Source organism: Oncorhynchus tshawytscha, linkage group LG12 (assembly GCF_018296145.1).
Source record: "Oncorhynchus tshawytscha isolate Ot180627B linkage group LG12, Otsh_v2.0, whole genome shotgun sequence".
NCBI classification, from domain to species: Eukaryota; Metazoa; Chordata; class Actinopteri; order Salmoniformes; family Salmonidae; genus Oncorhynchus; species Oncorhynchus tshawytscha.
Genome location: NC_056440.1, coordinates 17254104 through 17266105, shown reverse-complemented (window position 1 = coordinate 17266105; position 12002 = coordinate 17254104).

Below are 12002 nucleotides of genomic sequence, written 5' to 3'. Positions count from 1 at the left end.
CATAACATTTCTGCCCTGCTGGAGCTTCCCCGGTCAACTGTAAGTGCTGTTATTGGGAAGTGGAAACACCTAGGAGCAACAACGGCTCGGCCATGAAGTGGAAGGCCACACAACAGGACCGGCGAGTGCTGAAACGTGTCCTCGGTTACAACACTACCCAGGCCCTGCGTGTCCCCAGGCACCCTCATTTGTTGACTTCTGTGATCAAAAAAGCCTTGGTTTCATGCATGTTAACATCAGAAGCCTCCTCCTTAAGTTTGTTTTACTCACTGCTTTAGCACACTCTGCCAACCCTGATGTCCTTGCCGTGTCTGAATCCTGGTTTAGGAAGGCCACCAAAAATTCTGAGATTTCCATACCCAACTACAACATTTTCCGTCAAGATAGAACTGCCAAAGGGGGAGGAGTTGCAATCTACTGCAGAGATAGCCTGCAAAGTTCTGTCATACTTTCCAGATCTATGCCCAAACCGTTCGAACTTCTAATTGTAAAAATTAATCTCTCCAGAAATAAGTCTCACTGTTGCCGCCTGTTATCGCCTGTTCAGGGAAGTCAGGAACCAATACGCACAGTCAGTCAGGAAAGCAATGGCTAGCTTTTTTAAGCAGAAATTTGCATCCTGTAGCCCTAACTCCAAAACATTTTGGGACACTGCAAAGTCCATGGAGAACAAGAGCACCTCCTCCCAGCTGCCCACTGTACTGAGGCTAGGTAACACGGTCATCACCGATAAATCCGTGATAAACAAACATTTCAATAAGCATTTCTCTAAGGCTGGCCATGCCTTCCTCCTTGCTACACCAACCCTGGCCAACAGCTCCACCCTCCCCCCGCAGCTACTCGCCCGAGCCTCTACGCAGACGACACCATTCTGTATATTTCTGGCTTTCCTTGGACACTGTGCTAACTAACCCTCAAACAAGCTTCAATGCCATACCACACTCCTTCCGTGGTCTCCAACTGCTCTTAAACGCTAGTAAAACCAAATGCGTGCTTTTCAACCGTTCGGTGCTCGTACCCGCATGCCCGACTAGCATCATCACCCTGGACGGTTCTGCCCTAGAATATGTGGACAACTATAAATACCCAGGTGTCTGGCTAGACTGTAAACTCATTAAACATCTCCAATCCAAAATCAAATCTAGAATCGTCTTTCTATTTCGCAACAAAGCCTCCTTCACTCATGCTGCCAAACTTACCCTCGTAAAACTGACTATCCTACCGATCCTCGACTTCGGCGATGTCATGTACAAAATAGCTTCCAATACTCTACTCAGCAAACTGGATGCAGTCTATCGCCAATCGTTTTGTTACCAAAGCACCTTATACCACCCACCACTGCAACCTGTATGCTCTGGAGACTTATATTTCCCTCACTAACTTTAAACATCAGCTATCTGAGCAGCTAACCGATCGCTGCAGCTGTACATAGTCCATCTGTAAATAGCCCACCCAATCTACCTACCTCATCCCCATACTGTTTTTATTTACTTCTCTGCTCTTTTGCACACCAGTATCTCTACTTGCACATCATCATCTGCTCATTTATCACTCCAGTGTTAATCTGCTAAATTGTAATTCTTTGCTACTATGGCCTATTTATTGCCTTCTTCCTCATGCCTTTTGCACACACTGTATATAGACTTTATTTCTTTCTACTCTGTCATTGACTTGTTTATTGTGTTTATTGGCTTGTTTATTGTTTATTCCATGTGTAACTCTGTGTTGTCTGTGTCACACAACTCTGCTTTATCTTGGCCAGGTCACAGGTGTAAATGAGAACTTGTTCTCAACTAGCCTACCTGGTTAAATAAAGGTGAAATATATATATATATTTTTTAAAGAATGAAAAAAAACCTACCGAGTTCCAATCTGCCTCTGGAAGCAACGTCAGCACAATAACTGTTCGTCGGGAGTGCCACGTCTTGACATTAGTTACTTTTTTATGTCTCTATTTTAGTGTGGTCAGGGCGTGAGTTTGGGTGGGCGTTTGAATGTTTTGTATTTCTGATTTTGGCCTGGTATTGTTCCCAATCAGAGGTAGCTGTCAATCGTTGTCTCTGATTGAGAACCATACCTAGGTAGCCTGTGTTCCCACTATGATTTGTGGGTAGTTGTTTTCTGTTTTGTGTACGTCATCTTACAGAACTGTTTCGTTTCTTCCTTTCACTTTGTTATTTTGTTTCGTGTGTTCAGTTTAATAAATTAACATGGACACTTCGATTTGATTCGATTTGATTCGATTTGATTTGATTTCACTTACCACGCTGCATATTGGTCCGACGCTTCCTACTCCTCCTCAGACGAAGAGATTCGTTACAGGGAGCTTCATGAAATGGGTTTTCATGGCCGAGCAGCCTCCCACAAGCCTAAGATCGCAATGCCGAGCATCGGCTGGAGTGGTGTAAAGCTCGCCACCATTGGAAATGTGTTTCAATCTGGGTTTGGCGGATGCCAGGAGAATGCTACCTGCCCGAATGCATAGTGCCAACTGTGAAGTTTGGTGGAAGAGGAATACTGGTCTGGGGCTGTTTTTCATGGTTCGGACTAGGCCCCTTAGTTGCAGTGAAGGGAAATCTTAACACTACAGCATACAATGACATTCTAGACGATTCTGTGCTTCAAACTTTGTGGCAACAGTTTGGGGAAGGCCCTAATGAGATGTTTGACGAGCAGGTGTCCACATACTTTTGGTCATTGGGGCTATGTATGACTGGGATGTAAGTATGACTGATTGCAAAATATGATCATCATGCTTCAGCATCAAAACTCACATGATAATACAGTCCATACGCTGACGTTGTGACATATTGGTAAGGTAAAGTGAAGGATATGACAAAGTAGTGTAATTGTGTGTGTGTGCGTGCTTACGTACAGTACCAGTCAAAAGTTAAGACACCTACTCATTCCAGGGTTTTTCTTTATTTTCTACATTGTAGAATAATTGTGACGGCAACAAAACTATGGAATCATGTAGTAACCAAAAAAGTGTTCAACAAATCAAAATGTGTTATTTGAGATTCTTTAAAGTAGCCACCCTTTTGTCTTGATGACAGCTTTACACACTCTTGGCATTCTATCAACCAGCTTCACCTGGAATGCTTTTCCAACAGTCTTGAAGGAGTTCCATAAATATATGTTTGAATTTTCATACTCATTTTCATTGCCAAGGCAGATAAAGCGTTTTTAAGGCAATCACTGCATTTGAATACAGAGTCCTATCCTACTAATTACTCCACGTCTTTGACCTATGTCAATTTTGTTTTGAGACTATTTCGCCGTCGGCCAGAACGAGACAGCCAGCTCATGCGTAGGACGCAGCCCGGTTGCAAAACAAAGGCAATCACTTTTAACCTATTGCAAACTACTCCTACCCGGGAGGCCAGGACCGATTTAAGAATCTTTGATAACTTCTGGTTTTAATGTATTCTTCCTTTTTCTTGAACCTTCTTGTGATAAATTAGAACATGGCCAATCTGTTTCGTCGACGTTTCCAGAATTAACCAAACAGTCTCTGCCCTCCTTTCCCATCAATGAAGGGATTTGATTATCTGGCTGAGGTTACCCCAATGAGGGAAGTTTATAACGGGTGAAAAGTGATTGCATTTGTTTTTGAACTGGGCTACCTTCCGGGCATGAGCTCGCTGTCTCCTTCGGGTCAATGTCAAAGTCGGCTCAAAACAAAAGTGATGTAGTCTAGGCTAGATTATTAAACACCTGGAGTAATGAGTAAGATTCTGTTTCCAATCAGAGAGGGGGCATACTGTTGTGGCACTGGTGGCATAAAATAATCAAATGTCTGACTGCATAGAGATGCTTGGGGAAAGGGTCACAACGGGGGACCAGTATGTGTGTGTTTCAGGAGATTGGGGTGGATCTGATCTCCATCACCTAGGACTTGACAATGGTTAATCAAATCTCACATTTTTGCTCAGTCTTGCATGCTTTCTCAAAAAACATTTTTTTTTGAGGTCTTGGATGATTTCTTTTGATTTTCCCATGATGTCAAGCAAAGAGGCACTGAGTTTGAAGGTAGACCTTGAAATACATCCAGAGGTACACATCCAATTGACTCAAATGATGTCAATTGGCCTATTGGAGGTGCACCTGTGGATGTATTTCATGGCCTACCTTCAAACTCAGTGCCTCTTTGCTTGACATCATGGGGAAATCAGCCAAGACCACAGAAAAAAATTGTAGACATCCACAAGTCTTGTTCATCCTGGGGTGCAATTTCCAAACGCCTGAAGGTACCACGTTCATCTGTACAAACAATAGTACGCAAGTATAAACACCATGGGACCACGCGGACGTCATACCGCTCCTGAAGGAGATGCATTCTGTCTCCTAGATATGAATGTACTGGGGTGCGAAAAGTGCAAATCAATCCCAGAAAAACAGCAAAGGACCTTGTGAAGATGCTGGAGGTAACAGGTACAAAAGTATCTATATCCACAGTATATCGACACAACCTGAAAGGCCGTTCAGCAAGGAAGAAGCCACTGCTCCAAAACCGCCATAAAAAGCCAGACTACGGTTTGCAACTGCACATGGGGACAAATATTGTACTTTTTAGAGAAATGCCCTGTGGTCTGATGAAACAAAAATAGAATTGTTTGGCCAATGACCATCGTTATGTTTGGAGGAAAAAGGGGGAAGTTTGCAAGGCGAAGAACAGCATTCCAACCGTGAAGCACGGGGGGTGGCAGCATCATGTTGTGGGGGTGCTTTGCTGCAGGAGGGACTGGTGCACTTCACAAAATAGATGGCATAATAATGAAGGGAAATTATGTGGATATATTGAAGACATCTCAAGACATCAGTCAGGAAGTTAAAGCTTTGTCGCAAATGGGTCTTCCAAATGGACAATGACCCCAAGCATACTTCCAAAGTTGTGGTAAAATGGCTTAAGGACAACAAAGTCAAGATATTGGAGTGGCTATCACAAAGCCCTGACCTCAATCCTACAGAAGATTTGTGGGCAGAACTGAAACAGCGTGTGCGAGCAAGGATGCCTACAAACCTGACTCTGTTACACCAGCTCTGTCAGGGTGAATGGCCCAAAATTCACCCAACTTATTGTGGGAAGCTTGTGGAATGCTACCCGAAACGTTTGACACAAGTTAAACAATTTAAAGGCAATGCCACCAAATACTAATTGAGTGTATCTAAACTTATGACGGACTGGGAATGTGATGAAGGAAATAAAAGCTGAAAAAAATGATTCTCTACTATTATTCTGACATTTCACATTGTTAAAATAAAGTTGTGATCCTAACTGACCTAAGACAGGGAATGTTTACTAGAATTAAATGTCAGGAATTGTGAAAACCTGAGTTGAAATGTATTTGGCTAAGGTGTATGTAAACTTCAGACTTCAACTATAATATATATATATATATATATATTCTACCGATCAAAAGTTTTGTGTTACTAAGAAATAAATAGTACCCACAAAACACCCGTCTCAACGTCAACAGTGAAGAGGCTACTCTGGGATCCTGGCCTTTTAGGCAGAGTTGCAAAGAAATAGCCATATCTCAGACTGGCCAATAAAAATAAAAGATTAAGATAGGCAAAAGAACACAGCCATCGGACAGAGGAACTCTGGCTAGAAGGCCAGCATCCCAGAGTCGCCTCTTCACTGTTGATGTTGAGACTGGTGTTTTTTTGCGGGTACTATTTAATGAAGCTGCCAGTTAAGGACTTGTGAGGTGTCTGTTTTTCAAACTAGACATTCTAAGGTACTTGTCCTCTTGCTCAGGTGTGCACCGGAGCCTACCACTCCTCTTTCTATTCTGGTTAGAGCCAGTTTGCACTGTTCTGTGAAGGGAGTAGTACACAGCATTGTACGAGATCTTCAGTTTCTTGGTAATTTCTTGCATGGAATAGCCTTCATTTCGCAGAACAAGAATAGACTAACGAGTTTCAGAGGAAAGTTATTTGTTTCTGGCCATTTTGAGCCTGTAATCAAACCCACAAATGCTGATGTGGCCAGTTTTATTGCCTCTTTAATCAGGACAACAGTTTTCAGCTGTGCTAACATAATTGCTAAAGGGTTTTCTAATGATCAATTAGCTTTTTAAAATTATAAACTTGGATTAGCTAACACAATGTGCTATTGGAACACAGGAGTGATGATTGCTGATAATGGGCCTCTGTACGTCTATGTAGATATTCCATTAATAATAATCCGTTTCCAGCTACAATAGTCAGTTACAACATTAACAATGTCTACACTGTATTTCTGATCAATTTGATGTTAATGGACAAAAAATGTGCTGTTTTTTCAAAAACAAGGACATTTCTAAGTGACCCAGAACTTTTGAACAGTGGTGTATATATTTTTTAATAGCAATATATAAAGCAAATTGATGTGAGCTCATTGGAAATACTTTTTGCGGTTGATCAGCTTCTGTTCTGTGGGTGACAGTGTGCTCTTATCGAAGGATGGGTCCTGGCCTTTCGAGGGCCTAGGGATCTGGGGGGGACGTGTCGCCTGCTGGTCACTGGGATGACAACCCAACTTGGGAGTGGCTTTGGTGGGTGGAGTAGAGGAGAACATTTGGAGGGTTACTTAGTATCATTGCAAATATCATTGTACAGCTATATGGATACTCAATCACTATGGTACTTTTTAATGGTAAATTTACAAACATATATTATGATGAATAGATTTGAATCTTATATCTCATTATGGTGAAATAAGTCTAGCCAGTTATAATAGTAATGGCTTAGCAGATAGTAGTAAAATCAATATTTACCTGGCTCAAAGAGAAGGAATATAATATATATTGTTTACAGGAAACTCATTCAACGATTTTAGATGGTGAGTGGAAAATGGACTGGGGGGGTGAAATATACTTCTCCCATGGGCAAAGAAACTCAAAAGGTGTGATGAAAATAATTAACAGTAAATTTGATCTGAATGTGCAAATAGTCCAAACAGATCCGCAAGGTAGATGGACGATTTTAAATATGTTATTGGACCATAAACAGATATGGCTCATTAACCTTTACAGACCAAACAATGATGATCCACGCTTCTTTTAAAATCTATATAATAAATGATCAACCCTGCAAGCAATACAAGACTAGTATTATGGTGGGAGATTATAATACTGTTTTAAATACCTCAATGGACCGTAAAGGAAATCACAATACAAACTATCACCCTCATGCTCTTAAGGAACTCATTCATTAATGGCATGGATATATTGGAACTAGTGGATATTTGGAGGCTTAAATATCCTGACCAAGTGAGATATACAGTACATGGCTGAGGCTCAATCAAGCTAGTCGTCTTGACTTATTTCTTATGTCATCCTTGTTGGTACCAAAAGTGGAAAAAGTGTTGATAGGGGATAAAATGCGGTCGGACCATCAGATAATTGGCATATACATTACTCTACCTGAATTTCTACGTGGGTAGGGATATTGGAAATGTCATCAAAGCCTATTGGATGATGACTTGTTTTTAACTAGGACATAGGAATTTATAACTGAATTGTTCTAACATAGTTACAGCAAATCAGCTTATTGTATGGGACACTTTTAAATGTGCATTGAGGTCATGCAATTCAGTACTAATTCATTAATAACCAAAAGCAATTTAGGTCAAAGGAGTCCATACAAACAAAGGAAATGTGTCTAATAGAACAGATAGATAGCAATAACAACTGTACCATAGAGGCTAAGAATAAGTTAGAGGAAAAACAAAAAAAATGGAGGATAATAATAAATCAAACTGGATGGGATATGGGGGAAAATGCACCAAATGATTTAAAAAAAATCTTTAACATAGAAATGCTACCAAAAATAATTGACTGAAACTTGTTACAAATGACGGAGTCACCTATGATTCACCAAATTATATTTTGAAAGTGGAAGCAAAGTACTTTAACCATATGTTTTCATTTCAGTCTCCTCCATCTCCTCTAACTAAAACTATTTTTTCTATTAAATATGTCAAATGAACAGCCGTACAGAAAGACTCATGTGAAGGTGAAATTACAGAGGATGAACTTCTTGGTGCAATTAAAGCCTTTAAGTCTGGGAAAACTCCAGGGCTGGATGGCATAGCAGTTGAGGTGTGAGGACCGTTTTAACCACTCCTTTGTAAATGGTAGATTATCAGACACCCAAGAAGGTCTGATATTCATTATTACTGAAACAGGATAGAAGTGGGAAATATTAAGAATCAGTCGACTTAAAAAATTGGAGTCCCCTTACACTTCAGTGTTGCGATGCAAAATGTATAAAGCATAGAATTAAAAAGGTATTGTCAGACATTATTCATTCTAATCAAGCCGTTTTTTTTACATGGACATACATTGTAGATAATATAAGGCAAGTACTAGAAACAATAGATCACTATGAAAAATCTGGGAAACCAGGCCTGCTATTCATAGCAGACTTTGAAAAGGCTTTTGATAAAGTATCACTGGAGTTAATATATAAATGCCTGGAACATTTCCATTTTGGAGAATCTCTTATAAAATGGGTTAAAATCATGTATAGTAACCCTAGGTTTAAAATAGTAAATAATGGCTACTTCTCAGAAAGTTTTAAAGTGTCAAGAGGAGTAAAACAAGGTTGTCCACTATCGGCATATCTATTTATTATGGCCATCGAAATGTTAGCTGTTAAAATGAGATCCAACAATAATATCAAGGGATTAGAAATACAGGGCTTAAAAACAAAGGTGTCATTGAAAACTGATGATTCGTGTTCTTTTAAATCCACAATTTGGATCACTCCACAGCCTCAGAGGATCTACAGTGAGGGGGAAAAAGTATTTGATCCCCTGATGATTTTGTATGTTTGCCCACTGACAAAGAAATGATTAGTCTATAATTGTAATGGTAGGTTTATTTGAACAGTGAGAGACAGAATAACAAAGTCCAGAAAAAAACACGTCAAAAATGTTACAAATTGATTTGCATTTTAATGAGGGAAATAAGTATTTGACTCCTCTGCAAAACATGACTTAGTACTTGGTGGCAAAATCCTTGTTGGCAATCACAGAGGTCAGACGTTTCTTGTAGTTAGCCACCAGGTTTGCACATCTCAGGAGGGATTTTGTCCCACTCCTCTTTGCAGATCTTCTCCAAGTCATTAAGGTTTCGAGGCTGACGTTTGGCAACTCGAACCTTCCACAGATTCTCTATGGCATTAAGGTCTGGAGACTGGCTAGGTCACTCCAGGACCTTAATGTGCTTCTTCTTGAGCCACTCCTTTGTTGCCTTGGCCGTGTGTTTTGGGTCATTGTCATGCTGGAATACCCATCCACGACCCATTTTCAATGCCCTGGCTGAGGGAAGGAGGTTCTCACCCAAGATTTGACGGTACATGGCCCCGTCCATCGTCCCTTTGATGCGGTGAAGTTGTCCTGTCCCCTTAGCAGAAAAACACCCCAAAGCATAATGTTTCCACCTCCATGTTTGACGGTGTGGATGGTGTTCTTGGGGTCATGAGGCAGCATTCCTCCTCCTCCAAACATGGCGAGTTGAGTTGACGCCAAAGAGCTCCATTTTGGTCTCATCTGACCACAACACTTTCACTCAGTTGTCCTCTGAATCATTCAGATGTTCATTGGAAAACTTCAGACTGGCATGTATATGTGCTTTCTTGAGCAGGGGGACCTTGCGGGCGCTGCAGGATTTCATTCCTTCATGGAGTAGTGTTACCAATTGTTTTCTTGGTGACTATGGTCCCAGCTGCCTTGAGATCATTGACAAGATCATCCCGTGTAGTTCTGGGCTGATTCCTCACCGTTCTCATGATCATTCCAACTCCACGAGGTGAGATCTTGCATGGAGCCCCAGGCCGAGGCAGATTGACAATTCTTTTGTGTTTCTTCCATTTGTGAATAATCGCACCAACTGTTGTCACCTTCTCTTCTCACCAAGCTGCTTGGCGATGGTCTTGTAGCCCATTCCATCCTTGTGTAGGCCTACAATCTTGTCCCTGACATCCTTGGAGAGCTCTTTGGTCTTGGCCATGGTGGAGAGTTTGGAATCTGATTGATTGATTGCTTCTGTGGACAGGTGTCTTTTATACAGGTAACAAACTGAGATAAGGAGCACTCCCTTTAAGGGTGTGCTCCTAATCTAAGCTCGTTACCTGTATAAAAGACACCTGGGAGCCAGAAATCTTTCTGATTGAGAGGGGGTCAAATACTTATTTCCCTCATTAAAATGCAAGTCAATTTATAACATTTTTGACATGCGTTTTTCTGGATTTTTTTTGTTTTATTGTCTCTCTTACTGTTCAAATAAACCTACCATTAAAATTATAGACATTTCTTTGTCAGTGGGCAAACGTACAAAATCAGCAGGGGATCAAATACTTTATTCCCTCACTGTAAATAACTTTTCTAACCTCTGGATTACAACCAAATTATGATAAATGTATTACGTATTGGATCACAAAAAAGTACTACTTTTACTTTACCATGTAGTTTACCAATAAAATGATCTGATGGTGATGTGGATATACTCGGTATACATATCCGGAAATAAATAAAGGATCTCACTCCAATACATTTTAATAGAAAGTTAGCAAAAATAGATAAGATCTTGCTACCATGGAAAGGTGAATACATTTGTATTTGTGGAAAAATCACCCTGATTAACTCTTTAGTCATATCCCAGTTTACCTATTTGCTTATGGTCTTGCCTACACCTGTGAACTGTTTTTTTTCCATTATATAAGAAAAAAGATTACATTTGATTTGGAATGGCAAGCCAGACAAAATTAAATGGTCCTGTTTATAATAAATATGAATTCGGAGGGCAGAAATTATTAAAGCATTAGACCTCTCACTTAAGGTACAGTCATACAAAAGTGGTACTTCAATCCGAACTGGTTCTCTAGCAAATTAATAAGAATGTTTCACCCTATGTTCAAAAAATGCATTTTTCCTTTTATTCAGATTACAACTACTCACTTTCAGTTATTTGAAAAGGAAATAATCTCCCAAATATCGCTATTTTTAAAACAAGCCATAGAAAGTTGATTGCAATTTCAATTTAATCCACCAGAAAAACAAATAATACAACAAATATTGTGGTTAAACTCAAATATACTAATTGATTATTTATTTATTTTTTAAATCGTAAATGATGTTATAAATACGACTGGTGGAGTTATGTCATCCATGCAGCTAACTAAAACATGGAAATGTCTGCCCTTCTCATAATTACAACCAACTAATTGCAAAATTACCGCAAAAATGGAAGAGGAAAGTGGAAGGAGGAACAAGTCTGTCGGCCCTGTATTAAAGGCCATAATTGGTTAAAGAACATTGTGATAAATTAAAAAGTATACCAGTTTCATTGAAGGACCAAAAAATGGACAGCAGTGCCATATAGATGGCAAAATAGTTGGGAAGAGATTTTTGACGTACCGGTTCCATGGTACATGTTTTATGAACTGATAAGCAAAACGACGGCAGATTCCAAACGTGGACTTTTTTTCATTTTAATTATTATACAAATCAAATTGACTTATAAAGCCCTTCTTACATCAGCTGATATCTCAAAGTGCTGTACAGAAACCCAGCCTACAACCCCAAACAGCAAGCAATGCAGGTGTAGAAGCACGGTGGCTAGGAAAAACTCCCTAGAAAGGCCAAAACCTAGGAAGAAACCTAGAGAGGAACCAGGCTATGAGGGGTGGCCAGTCCTCTTCTGGCTGTGCCAGGTGGAGATTATAACAGAACATGGCCAAGATGTTCAAATGTTCATAGATGACCAGCAGGGTCAAATTATAATATACAGAATTCTTGCAACCAAAATAATGTTATTTATATGGGGGATACAACCTTCCCAGCTCTGCAGTATTTGCTGTGAAGAGGCAGAATCATTAGAGTGTTTGTTTTGGTACTGTCCATATGTAGGTTGTTTTTGGTCACAAGTCCAGGAAGGGCTGAAGAATTGCAATATTTATCTGGTGCTAACCCTTCAGATAGCATTACTGGGCAATCTGAAAAGTCATAG